Here is a 20,574-nt window from a genome sequence, read left to right as displayed (position 1 = left end):
GGACCAACTTGAGGTCTCTGCTCCCCAAACCCTCCACCTCTCCACTCTAGTCCACTGAAGATCCATGGGTACTCAGTGGAGGAGTATAAGTTGTCCTATTACGCTGTGGTAGACTTCACAGCTACCAGAATGGCTGAAAAATCCCTACAGCCAGGATCTGGGGCTTCTAATGAAGTTAAGGTTGAAGCTGTGGGAGAGAATGGGTCAAGCATTCATAAAGACCACCAACAAGAAAGGACCTATTCATGTGAATGTTTCATATGAGGTTGGTGTTTATTCACCCCTGTATGATGTGGATATTTCTGGGGAGCCTCAGCCAAGAGAACCCTCCAAAGAGAGACTAAAGAACTGAAACGAGAGTCTTTAAAGTCCCTACATCAGTATTTGTAAATAGTTTAATGTAAATATTGTAAATAGCGTAGTTTTAAGGTTAAGATTTATAGGACTAAATTTTATTCATCATTACACATAACTTTTCAGGTTAAAGTATAAGAGACAGTCATCCTTCGCCAACTGCTAGGACAAAAGAACGCTCTCCAAACAACCCTGCTCAAATCATCTGCCTCCAGTGTTGCCAACTTAGCAACTTTATCGCTATACTAAGCGAGTTTTCAGACCCCTCTGGCAACTCTTTTTCAAAAAAGCGACTAGTGACAAATCTACTGACTTTTTCTGGTGTTACTGGAGACTTTTGAAGACTCTGACATGAAAGCATGTATCGTTGTAGTGCCTCTCAGTGAGCAGCGGGTGCTGCTGTGGGCCCCTCCCTGTCCCAAAGCACTGACAGACAGCCCACTCCCCGCGCAGCAGTCCCTCTCAGCAGGAGATGCTCTCGCCTCCATGTCCAGATGTGACACAGATTGTGAAGGTGCCTTGATAGTTTTTTTCTATTGTCTCTTTTTGGTCCATTTAGATTGTATACAAAAAAAAAAAAAAAAAAAAAAAAAAAAGATTTGTCGTAGGCTCTTAGATGGACCACAAGGTTTAAAACTTAACCAAACATAAGAAAACTAAACTTGTAAGAAAAATAGACTAATAAATAGATGATAAACCAAAAATAAAAGTTAAAGTAACTCTGCCAGAGTATGTCTTGAGTCATTTTACCTAGCCCAGATAAAGGAGGAGGGTTGGAATTGTGACGTTATAAAAACAAGAATTGACAGAAACAAGTTCATTTGTAGTTCTACACATAATAAGGGTCTTTTTACTCACTTTCTGTTTCTCTCTGTCATGATCCTGGTTTTGATTTATTATGTTCCTGATTTCCCTAGTGCTTCCCTTTGTTTATTCAGTGATTTACATGTTTCACATTGTATTTAGGTTTTCCTAGTTTGTATATTTTTGGTGTTAAGTTTCTTAGGTGTTTGTTGTGTTTCTGTGTTTTTTGTGCTTTATGTTACATCATGTTCCAGTGTTTAGTTTGACTCACTGTGTTTCATGTTTAGTTAATTCCCTGTGCTTCTTGTTTAGTTATTCCCTGTATTTCATGTTTAGATTTACTCCCTGTGTTTTATGTTCAGTTTTCCTCCCTGTGCTTGAGTTTCCCTCCTTGTGTTTGGTTCTTTGCACCCTCCTGTTTTTTCTGTGCTTCCTTAGTTAAAGTTCTAGTGTATGGATTTGTCTTTCAGTCCTTGTGAATTTCTTGGTTCTGTCTTGAGAAATCGTTCCATGTTTCCTGTTTTACTTCCTGTTTACTTCCTGCCTGAGTTTCCCTCCGCTTTGATAACCCTCAGCAGTTTCACCTGTTTCCCTTTGTCTAATCCATAGACTGTAGAAAGAATTGGACCAACCCTGTGTGATGTCAGTCATCTGCTTACAATAGGCAGACTCAAATGGCTTTTGAAGCCAATCCGTAGAGGCTCCCAAATTGAAATCGCGGTCTCAGCCAAACTAAAGCCCGCCCACTAAGTGCAACTTCCTGTCAGCCTGCTAGGTAGCATTCTGGTTGACAGAAGCGGAGCGTCTGCCTGCCAAGCTATCTGTCAAACGAGATGCGCCAAATAGAAAGGCAATACCAGAAAGCCAAGCAATTGTGGTACCAAAAAATCACCCCCTGTACAGTGGGAGCACAATTAAACACTAGCTAATGAGACATGGTGTTTTGAACCAGGCTGTAAACCAGTTTATTTCATGTGTAAAAACCAGCTGTTTAACATGTGTGCACATGGAACTTCCGGTGTCCCTGCAGCCAGCCTCTAGTGGAAACTCACGGTATTGCAATTTTTTGCACTGCATTGCAATTGCATTGGCTTCATTTTTTCAGGACCGGAGTTGCCGCTTGGTCTAATCACTCCCTGTGTATTTAGTTTCTCTGTCTCTCTGTCTGTGTCAGTTCATCGAATGTCATCCCCAGTGTTACTCCTCTGTTGCTCCTCGTGCTCCTGTGAAATTTTATGTTTTTATGGACTTTGATTTAAGTAAGTTAAGTTTAATGGCTTTTTCCCTTCGCAGATCCTCAGTTGCTTTTTCCTTGGACTTTAGTTTATTTTATTAAATCCATTTTTGTAGTTCATCTGCATTTTGGGTCCTCCCTTTTGAGTTTTTCCTGCATACCTGACAAGGCCATGATGTTTGTCCTCTCCTACAGTGTCCTTTACAATAAAATCCATACGGAAAGTTATGCAAATTAGGTGATGACATCATTTAGTGACTTCTGGCGACTTTTAGCACAGCCAATAGCTACTTTCCTTACTGAGGAGTTGGCAACACTGCTTCCACATCAAGGCATATTTCAGGACGACTCATTGGCAAAATGGACTGCGACCAGGTCTCCCATGTCTCTTAAGGGGCTCTGTAGAACTGTAATCAGAGGGCTATGACTTCAGTTATATTTTAGAAATTAAAAATATTTTACCTGTCTAATATCTTTTTAAGTAATACAGTAAAAACATGAATTTAGGTCCAGGGTTCACGATAGACTCTTATAGCTAACCGACCTGCACACCGCCACCTACCAGACTGGACACGTAACAGCCAAATCAAAAATGTGATGTCACTCTCGTGCCCCTTCCGCTTTTCTTTTTCAAGTTGTTCAGACGCATGAGAGCTGCGGATCAGTGCCAGTGGGGAAAGTGAAAGCGAAATCATTTGGACTTCTCCTTTGAACCATGATAAGAAATGTGCGAAATGACAAGTGAAATGTAAATAAGAGGGACGAGATTGCATTATAAATTTATTTATGAGTCATAAAATGCGTACACGTTATGAAAATAAAAAAACATTTCTGGTATTGCCTTTCTATTTGATAAACAGCCGATAATATTTGAATGAGTGCAATTATGCGTTGAATTTTCAGAAAAATGAGAAGTGTCTTTTTCTTTTTCAGTTGAATAATGTTGAACATAGAGCAAAGTGAAAATGAAAATTGAAAAACTTAAATCTAATTTTATTTATGAGGCCAAAAAGTCACACGTGAAAATGGGAGAGCATTTCTCTTACTGCCTTTTAATTTCCATATTAGACTTTTTATTTTAATTTTGAGCACTATTCACCTTATGTAGCCCCGCCCATTCTGCTCGCTTCCATTTGTGTCTTGCCTTCTGGTCAAGTGCCAGCAAGTGAGGAAGTGTATCAGGCAGTGTAAACAAATCAGTAATTTAGTGTCTTTTCTTAAAAATATTGTCATTTTTTTCTACAAATGGTGAGTGCAATATTATGCTATAAAACATTTTTAAGGATTACGAAGAAGAGCCTTCATTTAGCATACAAGAAGCTTTTACAGACTACTTTCTGTCAGAAGTCCAGTCCTACAATCACACGGAGGCGATCGTCTGAAGGCACATTCGTAATTGTTTTGCTGTATTCACTGTAATTGTCGTGCTATCTTTAAAAACTGTGTTATTTAGCAATATGTGATGCTGTGCAATATGCTTTTCTTATACAATTTAGCGTTAAAGCTGGAAATATCGCCCCTTCTGTTTGAGAATTAGCCCATCGTGTTTGTTTTTTTCAGGAGGAGCACGGTGTGATGCTTTTTGAGTAAAGATGTCAGCACTCAACACAGTAGGACCTTGAAATGTGTATTTTTCCCATTAGACACATGTATATCAGCTCCCCTCTATTAATGCACATGACACCTGATGAGTACAATATTTCTATCCAAGTTAATGATCTCTGGTGCACCTTCATTATAAAAACATTTCTAGTCACTGTAAGGAGGAATATTAAACTAAAATGCATAGTAGCTATCATCTTGTGGTCATATTACATTTACAAACATTCTTTTGATAGCCTACTTCTACCTGTTTCTGAAGTGATTTCGTCCTGTGGTGAGACATTGAGTACTACATACTGTTGCCCTTTTTCACCTGAGGCTAAGGCTTGAGAAATCTTTGAGGAGCATTATCAAACTGTGAAAACTGAGAAAATGAAACATAGCAGACAGTAATTCATGTATTGTATTACCTGCCCATATGTCCTGTTATATGGCAGAGGAAAGAGCAGGTGCTGATGTCATTATTTAATTGTAAAATTGTAGTTTATTAAGGTACATTAATAAGGTCAGTATTTTCATAAAGCTGCCAATGTAAACAGATAATCTATTCTATCATAATGCTTGAAACTAAGTTATGTTTTACCTCATAAATGAATGACTGTTGTAATCTTTGTTTTACAGAGGTGCAGTTTGGTGTCCCGTGGTCTGACTGGGTTGTCCTGCACTGAAGAACAGAAGTTCTGATCCAAACGTGACAGCTGTTGATTCTGTGCAGCTTTTGCTTTTTTAATTTTATTTTAATCACTTGCATTTGTAAGGTTAAACTTCACCTTGACCTTCAGCTGACTCGTGTTTAGTTTTCTGCTCCTTTAACCCGTAAACATGAGCCGATGTTGTAGATGTGCCTTTTAATCACTAAACCTTTTTATATTAAACCATTTTATTAATATGTAATTAAATGTGAAGACTGATTTTATTGCTTTTTTGCAGTGTTTATTTATTTAAATGTTTATTCCATATCGTCACGTTTGTAACCAGCCACAAAATCACTGGGGAAAATTGAGTAATCTTTCAAGATGACAATGCATAAAAACCAAGATAATGAAACTCATGTATATAATATAACTGAACTCTCAAATTGTCTGTATTAGTTAAACATTAAACTTTATTTATACAACACAATGCCATTATTCATCCAGCACCGGAAAAATAATTCAATAGTGGAGAAAAAAGCAACTGGTGAGTATTAACCTCAATCCTTAAGGATCACACATTCTGCATTGTATTTGTTTTTTCCATTTGCTTTAGAAAACTGTTAACCTAAAATATAAGTGTAAGCAGTTAATCATTAGACCAAACTAATAATACAACTATACAAGATGCTGTGATCAGTTCCACTTAGCAAGGGAAATGTAAGTTTGTATTTAAAGATATACCAGCTCAGATGATGTTAGACTCTTAAAAAATATAAACTAAAATCCTAAACCAGCATCTTTATAATTGATCTTACCCTGCATGGTCATTTAGATTTTGATGTGTCTATATTGTATGTGTGAAGTGGACAGGTACATTTACTGAGATTATTTTAAACATCTGTAGCCTCATGATGAGGCTCCTCACATGTAAGCAAACACTTGATAACCTCTGAGAACATCATCAGACCATTGCCTCTGACTGAAGGCTAGAGGCAGAAGCACATCTTTCTCCAGCTGTGTGTCTGTGGTCCATCAGTGTTCCCAGTGAGTCTGGACATCTCTGTACAACAGTGACATTAACATTGAAGCTGTTTTAAAATGAGATTGTGGGTATAAATAAATAAAGAGAATGTATAGTTTATGGTGATTTAATAAAAGACAGGCTGCTGATGATAAGAAGAAAACCAGTGAAGAAGAGAAAGAAGCCAAACTCATGAGCTGCTGTGTGCAAGGGGGCAAGATCCTCTGGTTTATGCTAGTTTAATTTTGAGGAGAAGACTCCAATAAAACAGATAAAAATGGGAGTAATATTATGATGAAAATAATAAACTCACAGTGATTATCTTAAAAAAGGACAGATTGAATCAACATTATTTTTATTATAGCAACAAGGAATGTGATCATTAAAAGCGTGATCTTTTTTGTGACTTTTTTTAGATAAAAATTAGTTTTGCTGAAAGACACAGGTCTGTGGTAGTTTTTTTTTTTTTTAATCTTTGATAAAGACTCAATTACAACTAAGAACGGTGTCTTTTATTTGCATCTAACCCAGGTTAAATTGCAAAGATTTTGTATTAATTATTACTATAATAATATTTCTTGTTATATTGAGTTAATTTTGCATAAATATTGTTACATTAGTCTTTTGGGCAATGGGGGGGTTGCAGTGATGGGGGCCTCATATCAGAGTCTGCTTAGGGCCTCACTTTGGCCAGGGGCGGACCTGATTGTAATCAAGTACTTTCTAGTACTTAATCCAAGATCCAAGCCCTTTCCAAACAAACAAACAATTCAAGCATTTTCAAGGCCTTAAGCACCTGTTTGAACCCTAGATTAAAAATAATTCCTACTACTATCCCTTGCAATGATTTCTCCTCATGCTTAAGAGGGAAATGCAAAATAATTTACATCTTTATCCAGTAGGGGGCAGACTTGCACCACTGGAGGAGGTTTTTCTGGTGTTTTTTCCCCTCCCTGTTGGAGCAGAGACACTTTCTATTTGTTTCTCTTCATGATTGATCCCTTCAACACACAGCCTTGATGTGTGTAGTCTTTACATTACAGTACAGGGGGATTTTCTTTAAACCTGCTCCGTCTGTGTGATGTTCTCAGGTCTGAAGCATCGACTGGGAGTGAGGGTTTCTCTATGAAAATGTCAAGAAAGGGCTCAGCTTCTTTGATTTTTTTCAAAAATATAAGTAGATGTTACTAGAGGGAGAAATAAAAGGTGTAGAGCGGAGATAGAAGAAATAGAGTTAAAGAAATTAGCTTTATGGAGTGCTGCACGGGGAGGAGGTGTAGGGTTAGAGATGCATGGGCACGCCGCTCCTCTGAGGCAAGGCAGGGAGGAACATTAATCATTGGGAGACATCTGTTCATTCCGCCGCTTTACAATTCTGTCAAGGAGTTCGGACCCACCCCCCACCCCCCCACATCCACTCAGAGAAAACCTGTCCTCCGTTAAGCATGGACAGGCAGAGTGAAACATCAGTCAGCCTCCACTAAGAGCCGCTTTCAATTTGATTTCCATTCAAGCCAATTTAAGATGAACAAAACGCGGGGACGGGGAGAAAAGGGCGCAGTGTGTAAATCAGTGCTATTATCTGCATGTGGCCGGTTTTATGAAGCAGGAAAGTGGCATGTCAGAGAGGAAACAGCCATGCATGTGTACATGTCAGACGCTGGAGCATCTGCACACATGCATAAGTCATTTTTAGGGACATTTCTTTGACGTGTGTTCACTATGTAAAGAATTCATGGAAGATCAGTGGGGTTTGATGCACGTCTACATGAGAGCCTGCATGTACATATGTAGACATTTTGGCTTTCCTACAAAACAGTCATAATTTCTGCTGTTAGAATAGAAAATTAGAGCAATAATAGTCCAAAATGCCCACTGAAGTTTAAGTCACACATGATATGTTGGGTGAATTTAGTGTGAAATTTTATGATTTTTTTAAATGAAAATGTAAGTGAGATTTCTTGTAAGTGTTTTCATGGAAATTTGAGGATATGTTTTTAAATTTCAGAGTTTTATTGGAATTTTTTAAAAGAAATTTGCTTTTAAATTGTATTGGAATTCGGGAAATTTTTTTGAATATCTGGGGAAAAATTTGTAATTATTCAGGCACTTCAATTTTAATTTGGAAATTGTAATAGTAATTTTGGGGAATTTTGAAGTAGTTTCAAATGGCAACATTACATCATTTTCATGCAATCATGGGGAATTTATTTGTGAATTTTTGGGAATTTGATCAGACATTTCCGAGGAAATTTGCTTTGAAGTTTTGGGGAATTTGCAAGAAAATTATCAAGAATTTAAGTGGATTTTTCAGGACTTTTTAAGTGAAATGTTTGGGCTTTAAGATAAACTTTCACTGATCATTTGAGGAATATTTAAAGAAACTGATTATTTTTATGGTGTACTTTAGATATGTTTAAGAATTTTCAGCAATATTTTAGGTAATTTATTTTTAAATTTTTCAGCCCTGTGATTGACTGGCGACCAGTCTGGGGTGTACCCTGCCTCTTGCCCCCATGACCACCAATTGCATGAGCGGTATAGAAAATGGATGGATGGATATTTCAAATTTTAGGAAATTTGTGTGGATTTTTGAACGGAAATTCAAATAATATCAGAGCTTTTAGTGAAAATGTTGTCAATGCCTTGTGCTTGTGGTCCTCCATCAAAACGAGTCACCAGCCCTTTCTAAAAGACTGAGCGAAGACTCCCGACTGACCGACACTCAGCCAGAACATCTGCTCTCAAACCGATCCATTGCTGTTTTCCTGCCTCTGGCAGTGAACTGCTGTGAGAAGTGTTTTAGCACCTCCTAGTGGTTGTTAGATGAAAACAGGAAGAAAGTTAATGAACAGGAAGTTGTTACACAAAGAGGCTGCCATTTTCTCTACATGCAGACTGAGGAGCAGACGCGCGTCTCATCTGCTGCCATCCTTTTGTTTAGGCTTGTGAAAGCATCATCTCTAAGTTTTTACATTGTTATTTCATATTCTGATGCTATTTGATGACAATTGAAAGGAAACGCTTGTTTAAATTGTTCAGACATGTTACTGTTAGAAATGGGGCATGCAGGTGGAACACACATTGGTTATAGATGACAGAATACTGTTAGAGCAATATTTGATTTTAAGTGAGTTCATTGCAATTTAAAAAAGGGAGTCATTGAAGTGATAGACACTTAAATTAGTTTAAGATTCATTTTGTATGAAGCAGTAAGCTAAAGCTACTTTGTCACTCGTTTTCTTATTTCATGTCTTTACAGTTTCACTCTTGCTTCATAAATTCATCAACAACGGCGTCTTATTCAAGGGCAAAACTAAGATGAATCCTGACTCTACTGCATTTATTTAATGAAGTTTGGCTTGTTGTTAATATTTTTGTTGCCACACAATGAGAACAGTGCACCTGTATTTTTTGCAGAAACAGGACCTTGAGCAGATTTGTGGCCATCATTCTTATTTCAAAATTAATTCCTGCTAAATCAGGCTCAACTTCTAAACTTATCAGTTCCTACTGATCCCACATAAAGAGAAAAAAGTTTTCCAAACAAAAGCTCAGGTCTCAGGAGGTTCAATTTACATAAATTAATCTGAAACCTCAGTTGAAGTAAAGATAAACTTTAAAGTAAGTGATCTGCTGCAACATGAGCAAGATTTGATCTGAAATATAAATTAGAGCTTAATATTTTGAGCCACAAACTGAAAAGGTAGCACAGAAATGCTTTACAAATCAGGATCTAGAGAATATTTGGAGGACCATGAATTTACTTTAAAAAAAGATCTATTTTGGGGCTTTTCAGTGCAGTTAATGATATAGGAGGACAGTGGATAGAATTGGATACAGAGAAAGTTAGGGAACAGGTTGGATTCGTACCCAGGCTGCTTGTGTACATGGGGCGTGCCTCGAACCACTTGGCCATCTGCACCCCATGAGTTTACTTTTTCAGAGGTAGAAATGTTATTGGAGAAATCTCATTTTTACACACCAGAAAAATTTTGTCATTCTAGTTTTGTCCAGTCGTCGTTGCAGGGCAACTTTGATGCATCCTAAATTATGTCACATTGCAAGAGTGTTTGTCTCTCCTGTCCTGCAAAATCAGGCTGGAGTTTTGATGATGAGCTGCCACGTTGCAGTCGGGCAAAAAACTGTCTGAGCTGGTGTAGTCTGAGAGGGCCTTGAGAGGATAAATTGTTGAATCTTGCAGAAAACCTGACATTTTGTTTTCATTCATAAATTTATCATGAGGTCCCAGGATGTTCATGCACTCTAGCATTGCTGCCAGCACACACGCTCATTCTGGGACCGCTTTCAGCATGAACGTAGAAGTGCCTTTTTCAGTGCACTCTCCCTTTTTATGAGAAATCTCCGAATGAAAACAAAATGTTAATTTCCTGTTAAGTAAATACGCCTTATGATGTGCATTTTACTGATCAGAGTCCACTATTTAAGACAAGAAGTAATACTGAGAAGCAGCCTGATATTGGAGCTGAGTGGTGCTAGCCTTAACTCTTCGGAAATCTAGAGTGTGGAGGGTTTCCATGTTACAGAGGTGAGTTAAGGTGATGGACTTTCAACCTAAGGCTGCCTCCATAACAAGACGTCCTGTTACAACTATAATGTGTAATACCATCCCTCTTGCAGAGGTAGATTTATTGTGTAGGAACTTCAGAAGTACAGACCCTGAAAAGTATTCAGCCTCTTGGATTCTGTACCATTTTATTGATTTTATAAATAAATCATGGTCAATAAAAGTTGTCTTTTAAAAAACTCTTTAATGACAAAGTGAAAACAGAGCTGTACAAAGCAATGTCAAATAATGTAAAATTAGTGACTGCATAAATATTCACCCCCTTTAAAGTAACTGACCTAATTTGACAGAGGTCCAGCCAAATGGTGCTAATAGTCTCACAATTAGTGAAACAGGGATCACCTGAGTGCAGCGAATGTGTATAAAGGGATTTTTAGTATAAAGACACCTTTGTCTGGAAGGTCCAGTCACTGGTTAATCAGTCTTCCTGGCAACCATTGCACCATGAAGACAAAAGAACACTCCAAGGTACTCAGAGAAAGGTTATTGAAAAGTATCGGTCAGGGGATGGATACAGAAACATTTCCAAGGCTCTGAACATCCTCCAGAGCAGTGTTAATTCCGTCGACTATGACTAAAAATGTTTGTTGAAAGCCTTTTTTTTTCCATGACAAAAACTAGACTAAAACTAACAAAAATAGATCTGTGATGATTAAAACTGACACAAAGTTAAATTCTTTTTTGTCAATATGACTAAATCTAGACTGAAATGTAATGTAGTTTTTATCGGACATTCAAAGTTCATGATATTTCTCTACTGGTGGTAAATCTGTGAAAAAACAATTCAGCTGTATCTCTTCTGTCTCTCAGCTGTAGAGAGCAGGGACCCCAGGTTTGGTAGGGTGCAGAGAACACACTACCATGACTTGGTACCAGATTTAGGCAAGAAAATAAATGCTTGAACTAAAAATAGACTAAAATGTCTTGAGTTTTCGCCAACTAAAACTAAGAGATATTTTATCTCAAGACTAAAACTGAAATTTAAAAAAGCTGCCAAAATGAACACTGCCCCAGAGTTCAGTTAAATCCATCAAGAAATGAAAGGAATATGGCACGTATAAATCTGCCTAGATTAGGCCGTCTTCACAAACAAGTAGCAAAAGACTAGTGAGAGGCCACCAAGACACCTATAGCTACTCTGAAGGAGTTACAAGCTTCAGCAGCTGAGATGGGAGAGACTCTGCATCCAACAACTGTTGGCCGGGTTCTTCATGAGTCAACACTTTATGACAGAGTGGCAAAGAGAAAGACACTGTTGAAGAAAACTCAGATTAAATCTGGACTAGAGTTCACCAAAAGGTATGTAGGAGACTCCATGGTCAAGTGGGAGAGGTCTGATTAGACCAAAATGGGGCTTTTTTTATTCATCAGACAAGACCTCAAACACTGCACATTACCACAAACACACCATCCCCACTGTGAAGCACAGTGGTGGCAGCATCATGTTGTGGGGATGCCTTTTGGCAGCCGGCCCTTGTAGGATTCTAAAGGTAGAGGGTAAAATGAGTGCTGCAATCCAAAAGAGAATTTGTGGCTGAATGTAAAAATGGCTGTTCATGCTTGATCCCTGTGCATCCTGACAGAGTTTGAGCAGTTTTGCAAAGAAGAATGGTGCAAAAAAATTGCAGCGTCAAGATGTAAAAGCCTGACTGAGACCTATCCTCACGTGATACTGATTTTCATTCAATTGCCATTAATTGGCAGAAATCTGTTCTCACATTTATATTTAAGAGGTTTTTGTGTCATAAAAGCCATATCCTATTGACCATGATTGTTTTTATAAAATCAATAAAGCGGTAAACATCCAAGGGGGTAAATCCTTTCCTAGGCACTGTAGATGACTTTAAATTGAGTGTCAATGAGGGTTGCTGCTATGAAAACAATGCTTCATCTCCTTCTGTTGCAGTGGTCTGAGCTGACATGTGTTTAGTATGTCTGAGAATGGCCTGCAAAAGCAGTTTCAACTCGCTGTGTTATAAATTTTTGGTCTTACGGGGGCTTTAGATAAAAATAGGGCGAGCTCCAAGGAAAATAATTTAGAACTGGTCTGGTATTTGAAGGATCATATTGTGAAATAGTTCAAACTGTCTTAATGTCTGTGGTTTTATTTCTAATTATTTAAGATCTGAAAATCTTCTCGTGTGTGTTCGTTAAAGAGAACAGTTTTAGGGGAAGGGAAACTTTCTGAGTTCATTGTTAGGACAGACTCTAAAAATACAACACAGTCTAAACAGGTTCTATGGTCGAGTTTTATCATATCACCAATAAGCTGAATGGACGTCTGGTGTTTTCCAGCCCCCTGTGGGTGAAATAACAGAATCATGTAGTGTATCCTTAATGTTCCCCACATTTCTGAACAAAGCCAGGAGCCTATAAATCTCTCTTATCGGCTCAGATTGGTCCTGCTTGTACAGGAGCGCTGTTATATTTTCCGTGGGAGTATCAAATCAAATCCGAATTCAACCTGTGAGCGTACGATCGGTGTCCTCCCATTGGCACCAGAGGAGAGCCGAAGATGAATGAGGCCTTTCTGTGGCTTCTGAGGACTGCAGGCATCAGGGTGCTTTGTCATCATAATATTGAAAGTGAGTTTCGCAGGAGTTTTGTGCCTTTCGGCCATGGAGGTGTGTGCTCCCTTGTTTCACAACTCATTAGAGTCAACATTTTGATTGACTGCCTGCTGCTCTCACTGATATTGGAATTGTAAAGCTCGGAGGAACTCTCGCATTCTGAGTTTTTACATTTTCGGTCGTACTTTTTGACCTTAAGAGCAGAGTAATAACATCACAGAAGAATGAACAACACAGACACTCCTATTTCTCCTCATAACCTCATTAATTATGTTTATTTCCTGCACCTCGCTCATTAATTTCAATACAGCAGCGTGTTGTTTTCTCCCTCTGTTGGAGGCGTTTTCAACCTTACCCTTTGGTCCCTCTGTGCGATTTGTCTTATTTCTCTTTCTTTCTGTTAATGCAGCTGTTTTAGCTGCTGTGTGTGCTCCAGATTTTCTTTCTACTTTTTTGTTTTCTTCATAAATAAAGTTAGAGCTACTGCCTGGTGGTTAAACACCTCTGCAAAGTTTCCTACCACTGTGAAAGTACAGAGGATTACTGTAGTTCAGATGTCATAAACAGGGGCTGACTATGGGGTCCACTGACCTTTATGTTTGCTCTCCAAAACCTTTTTCAGGATGAACATTTGTGCAAAGTTTGAGAGAATGCATTCACACACCAGGGGATTCACATGAGCCTCATAACCTTAACTTTTGACCTACGACCTCCAAAATGTTATCAAATCAGATATGACGTAAAGAGATGATGATCCATTCCTTACCCAACTTACCTCTTTATTTGTACAAGTAAATGTTTCAGTGTCAGTTTACTCTAAATGTTCCTGCAGTGCTGCTTCAGTCTATGACATGGTCGAGCCTATTTTTAATTTAACGATGAAAGAGGAAGTGCTGCTGATGCTGCACAGCTGGAGTTTGGGTCACGGCTAAATAAATGAGGCCTTAACTGGAAATCACCATGAATGTGATGCTGACAAGTGTAAAAGTATGGCTGTGAAACTCTTGTGTGCATTAAGACAGACTTATGCAGAACTGTAAGTGCTGATTTGAATTGCTTCACTGTGCTGCAAAGGTCAGGCTGAACCTTTTTGGTCAGGAGGACAAAATGGGAAGTTTTAAACTTCTGCTTTCACTTGAGTGTGAGAAAAACATCCATTAAGGGTAACAGCAGCATAAAATAAATCGTAAAAGTGGGAAGGGCTAAAATGTGTGAATGAAAAAATAAAGCTAAATTGAGGGATGCTGGAGATCATCAGCACTTATTTCAGTAATAGCAGAAACCAGCTGATTTATCAACCACAAATGTAGGCAGAAAGTACAAACAACTTCATGCAGGTTTAAGTTAATAACCTTGCAAAGCAGATGGATACGCCCATTTCCGTGTTTCTCACTAGCAAATCCATCTTGCAAAGCTCCCATCTGAACCTTTTGGGCCCGGTTAGAAAATTACAGGACCAATCAGCGTTGAGGGGCAGTACTTTTGGGTGCGGCAGAGTCGTGACGTAAGCAAGCAGTGACAAGAGGCCGGCGCAATTATGGCAGAAGACCTTAGCGTGGATGCTGCTAAAGTGCCAGTGTTATTAGAACATGATGACATATCTTCTTACAAGCAGAACAAAGAACAGCAGTGAGTTGTTTTCTTTTCATAAACAACAAAAGTCATGTACTGACATGTCTACAGGCGCCATGGTTCATGTCATGCAGTTCCCTATGGAGTTTACTCCTTGGTAGCGGCGCCCCTGGTTAGCGGCTGTGACGTCATGTGTTTGTTGCTCTGTTTGACCTGTAAAAATGTGACAGAACATTCATCCGATCACCCTCCAATTTTTATTTTTTTTAAAGGCTCTGCCCTTTCCCAAACAGTGTCTATGGGAGGTTTTCCAGAAGGATGTGTGAAACTTAAGTCGTTATCACAAGAAAACCAGCATTATCACCTCTAGATAACGAGAAGATTAAGTCGAGTTCATGGGAAAATTGACAGAAATGATTCATCATCACAGAAAAATTGAGTAAATAATATATGGGAATACATGGCAGAGTCTTCTATATAATACCGACTTATCTAATTTTTGATATGAAGCACATGTTGCTGCCATCAAATTCAAAGTAAGCTATTATTTTTTCATGAAAAGCCAAAATGCCAGTTTCAACATCTGATATATATGGATTTGTTGACAATCATTGACAACATATCTATCACAACCGTGCCAAACAACCATACATGTGCTGATAATTTGATTTCATTCTGATTCTTGATACCAGTCTGGTAGTTAAGATACATGACATAACAGAAAGTGCGGCTGTTCTGCCCCATCTAGGGGGGCCAGGACAAAATATGCAAAAGACCCGTGACACTCAAAACTCAAGTAGCCACAAGTTAAGTTTTAACAAATATGATTATTCATTTAGTAAGATTAATTAAAGTTCACATGTACAAAAGAATACTTGCTAGTTTACTTCTACTCTTCTTTCCAGAAGAGGCCACTCATAGCAGAGCACTGAGTAATTGAAAACTAAGCCCCAAAAGGCCCAGCAGAATGCCTTTTACTGTGAAAGAGCTCTGAGATGGAGCTTTACAAATCAGAAATTCTGCGTGAAGGTTACAATATTGGTAATTATAACCAGACTGAACTCTCTCAATAAATCCAGGGTCAATACGGTACGTCTGCTGTGGTGAGTAATGTACAGTTATATAGATCTCCTCAATGTGTCCGTTGTTGTTGTTGTATTTCACAACCAGTCTATCCGCATTGCTGTCATTATGCCCAGGTGAATAGCGTCCCCTGATGTTGTCTGGCAAACGGTCGGCCCCAGGATAGTTGAGGTTTCCGATGGTGTAGTAACTGTACTGCCTTCTATGCCTAATCTCTGGAAACACTTTCTCATTGTTTTTAAAAGGATGAAATCCATAATCTCCGTTCATGGGATTGCAGTTGGCCACCATGTTGTTGTTGTTGTTGTCCAGGCAATTCTGAATGAACCAGTCCAGCAGAGCCAGACCATGGTGAGGTGGGTTATCCAACCCTTTGGCCTGCAGGTCTTAGTATGAATTTATGGTCTCTTGAGAGAGCTGAGCTGAGCTCACAGCGACCAAAAGCAGCAATGTGATGTGGAAAAGAGTCTTCATCACTTCAATAAACGGTCTAAGGTAAAGAAAAACAAAAGTAATCTTTATTTAAACGTTTGTCAGATTAGTCATTCATGTTGAAGAATCTGAGCTTTCAGGCCAGAATGGAAAATAAAATGTTATACACTCACCAGCCACTTTATTAGGTACACCTGTTCAATTGCTTGTTAACACAAATAGCTACTTAGCCAGTCACATGTCAGTGTTTAAGTGACTTTGAATGTGGCATGGTTGTTGGTGAAAGACACCACAAAGCTGCCTTGACAGTTTTTCTATTGCCCCTTCTGGTCCATTTAGATTGTAAATGTAGTTTGTAAAAAATGTTAAAAATGTTATGTTCAAAAATGTCCATGTTTTACCGTGATTTGCTGTAGGCTCCTAAGTGGACCATAAGGTTAAAAACAAATCAAACTCAAGAAAATTAAATAAGAAAATAGAATATAAAACTGAAACTTAACTTTTGTCTTAGGAGAAAATATTTCTATGACTGCGACTCTAAGTAGTCCTGAAACTGCAGCTTCAGTTTGTTCGTCCTGTTGAAGTACAGAGCTGTTGAACTGAGGACATGCTGATTTATCTTGATCTGTTTCTAATGATGAGGAGGAGTGGCACAGATAAGTAAGGCCATGGCTGATAGTTACCGTGAATGTAATACTAATGGTTGTGAAATAGAGAAACTAAATGTCAGCAAGCCGAAATTATGGAGAAGTGTATGTTACAGTTTTAATTGTGTCTATGTGATACACAGTCAGACTGAAACTCTGTGGTCCAGAGGGCCAGAGGTTAAGTTTAACCCTTCTGCTTTTAATTTGTTGTGTAAACAACACTGACTACCTAATAATGAGAGGAGAATAACTCTTTGAACATGAAAAAACAACCTCTGGATTGGCCGTGGCTGTGACTTCCACTTAGACCCTGGTGCAACCATCTTTATATTCTCCTTAAGACAGGTTCACACCAATCATGCTGATTTTGGGCCTCTTTTCCCAAAATTCAGTAAAACTTTGATTATCTGATGGTTCTAGAGAATATCTTGCCAGATTTTACTGTGGTATGAGGTGTAAAAAGTGATTTTACCCTCTCTGTTCTTCTCTAAAGACGGTCAGAGACACTCTACAGTAGGGCTTTCAATCTTTATACAGTTCCAGTAAAATTTCATTTATTTTCATTTGCAGATTTTGAATTTTATTTGGATATTTATGCACAAAAATATTTCAATAAATAAGTCTGCATTGAGTAGCATTCATTTTTTAATACTGTCATACCCTCCCAAGATTTTACCAGGGTATACTTTATGGCAGTGACGTGGGTTGAGGTTTGTGGCTGGTGAGGCATTGACTCTTTAAGATTTCAGAGTCAGATTTACAAAGGTTATGTTTCATATCTTGTCTCAGCTCTGTTAACAAACACATAAGTAACTGTAAATGTATAGCAGCTCAGAGAGAGCACATCTGAACTCTGTGTTCTTAATTTGCCATCCCAATTCAGCAATTCATACTCATCGGTCAATATCCTTTAAAGAATAGTGCAGCTTTTCGGTTGTTTTATGGCTGTGGAAATGGCAAAAAAATACATGTCATCCACAGAGCATGTGCAAATCGGAAATCGAACTGTACACAAAATGAATGCAAACTGCTCAGCCATAGAAAACTGTGCCCTGTCCCAATTATGCATGTACATGTGTCGGAGAAGAAAAATTCAAAATGTAAATCAGCCTTGTTACAAATGGCGCCTAATCTACAAAGGCCAGCACTAACCAGCATAGTTGCCATAGCTTGTAAGGCAACTATTCTAGCTTGCTTGCTAGCTTCTATATGAGGAATAAAATTGTTTATATTAGCTATCTTTAGCCAAATCTGAATAATGGCATAGATAAAAACAAACAGGCAAACAAAATCAACCCAGCTGAATCTCCTTAGTAAATTAAGAAAACTTATCTATTTGGTAGACATCTATATGCCTTCTAGGATTCTTAGTAACTTATTATATATAGCTTAGCTGATTTCAAGGCCGCTACAGACATGGTAGGGTTATGTTTATGTCTCCTAGGCTGCTGATACCAGCTACCTGCAAGGCAGCCCATTATCTGTGGATGACTGTAAAGCAGCTAGACCCAGTACGCGCTTTCATGGCTTCCTGTGTGTTCATGCTACCTGCCAGGCAGCCTTTTAGGCTATGGAAACTGTAAGGCAGACCGGCAGTGTTTTTTTTTTTTTTTTCCAGGCCTTTTCACCCCTGGTAATAAGCCCAGAGACCACCAGTGGCTTTCAAATCCTTTGGACATTCAGAGCATGACTAAGAGCTTTCAGCAACCCTAATGCCTGCGTGGACAGCACCATAAGCCGTGCTTTTTCACCACATCCACCCCTGACTGTGCTGTTAAAGTGGACTTCAATTTTTTTTTTTACAAATTATTCTCCCATGCCCCTGGTAACATCCAAAAACATCATAAGCACAACCTTGTTTGTGTCTTTTCTCCTGTCCTCTGAATGGTACGCTAAGACAAATACTGGCAAGTCTTTTGTTCCCAGTGCAACAGAACAGTCCCTGTTAGCGGTCTGACAGCAAAATGAACATGGAAAGTCAAGCTGCATTTTAATCACAGGAAATAATATATTTATTGTTTTTCAAATGTAACAGATGTTTTAAAGTAATAGGTTCATAATTCACCAAAGGTCAATCCTCAGTTTCAGTTTACACTTCGCTTCATCTTTTCCATGTTTTAGTATGTACATCATGCATATTTGTGTTTCATTTTGAAATCTATTTCATTTTTGCAGACTTCCTGTGGTGACGTCACTTCCTGATTTTACAAACTACTCTCCTCAGATGGCAAGTGCCATACTGAGGAGAGGTAATGTATTTCTACTCTTTGATTTTTTTTTCAGAACCAACCAATAGCAAACAGGTAGAGGATGGACCAATCAGGTTAGCTTTACCTGTCGTTGCTGTGCTGTTTCCTGAAGACGTTTACTTTAATCTTTCTTGGAGACCCATAGTCTAGGTTGATTTACAGTACAAGCTGAATTTGTGTATTTACTGTTCAAATACACAGAAGAGGCGCAAAGAGCCACACCTTGGGTTGAGCAATCCCTTACAAACTAGATGGAGCGCGTGCAGTTTCATTGCTCTCTCTTTATGTCATCAATAAAAGGTTTGCAGACATTTTTATTAAATTTTCTCACTCTGCTTAGTCTAGGTAATGTATTTCACACGTGTATAAAATATTTAATAGTGCTGATGTGACATAAAACTGCACTGAAAAGCACAGGATGAGGCAGCCACTGCCTCAGCCTCACTGAAGGAGGCGAGCATGAGCCCATGTTTGTTTGTTCTGCTGAATCCACAGGACACAAAAAGGCAGAGGAAGTCAAGTGCACCGCAGCAGTCTGTTATTTTTAAATTTACACCCTGAATGCAAAAAAGGAAGACACTACATCTAAGCTTTATGTTTCTTGAAATCAGGACAGACTGGCCAAGGACGACTCTGGCAATAACCTCTATTGAGACAGAGAGACTTTTAAAACTCAAAGAAGACAAGGGTGACTTTAAAACAAAGTTACTGAGATTGTTGTCCAGAGGGATAGGAGTCAACTGCATTTATTCACTGCTGTACAGTCCATGACAAACAATAAAAGGCAGCTCCTTTCAGTTAAAAGCAATTTTATCTAAACAAGATAATAATTCTATCTTTAAGAATTATTTAAAAAAATAACTATACACCACATGTTTTCACATGTTCTATACACCGCGTCCCAAATGATTTATTCCTAAGTATTAATGCAAATGCCAATCAGAATATTTTTCATGTCATCAGCCATTAAAGCATAATTCAAATGTTTTTGAACAAGCTTCATAATGATAACAATTATTTTTTTAAAATAAAAACCTCAAAATGCACTGTTCCACATTATTAAGCAGGCCACAGGTTTCAGCAATATGGGAAAGGATCTCTCTGCTGCAGAAAAGTGTCAAATAGTGCAACGCCTTGGACAAGGAATGAAAACATTAGATATTTCATGAAAACTTAAGCGTGATCATCATACTGTGAAGAAATTTGTGGCTGATTCAGAGCACAGATGGGTTTGTGCAGATAAAGGCATAATGAGGAAGGTTTCTGACAGACAAATTAATCAGATTAAGAGAACAGATGCTAATATGCCCTTACAAAGCAGCAAACAGGTATTTGAAGCTGCTGGTGCCTCTGGAGTCCCACCAACCACAAGGTGTAGGATCCTCCAGAGGCTTGCAGTCGTGCATAAACTTACTATTCAGCCACCCCTAACCAATGCTCACAAGCAGAAACAGTTGCAGTGGGCCCAGAAATACATGAAGACTCATTTTCAAACAGTCTTGTTTACTGATGAGTGCCGTGCAACTCTGGATGGTCCAGATGGAGGAGTAGTGGATGGTTGGTGGATGGCCACCATGTCTTAACAAGGCTGTGATGTATGCAAGGAGGTAGCGGAGTCATGTTCTGGGCCGGATTCATGAGGAGAGAGCTGGTAGGTCCCTTCAGGACCTCAGCAAAGTATATAGAGTGTCTGACAGACCACTTGCTTCCATGGTACAAAAAGAAGAGTTGTGCCTTCTGTAGCAAAATGATCTTCATGCATGACAATGCTCCATCTCATGCT

This window comes from Cheilinus undulatus, linkage group 8, assembly GCF_018320785.1.
Source record: "Cheilinus undulatus linkage group 8, ASM1832078v1, whole genome shotgun sequence".
Lineage (NCBI taxonomy): Eukaryota > Metazoa > Chordata > Actinopteri > Labriformes > Labridae > Cheilinus > Cheilinus undulatus.
Note: the sequence above shows the minus strand (reverse complement) of the source record.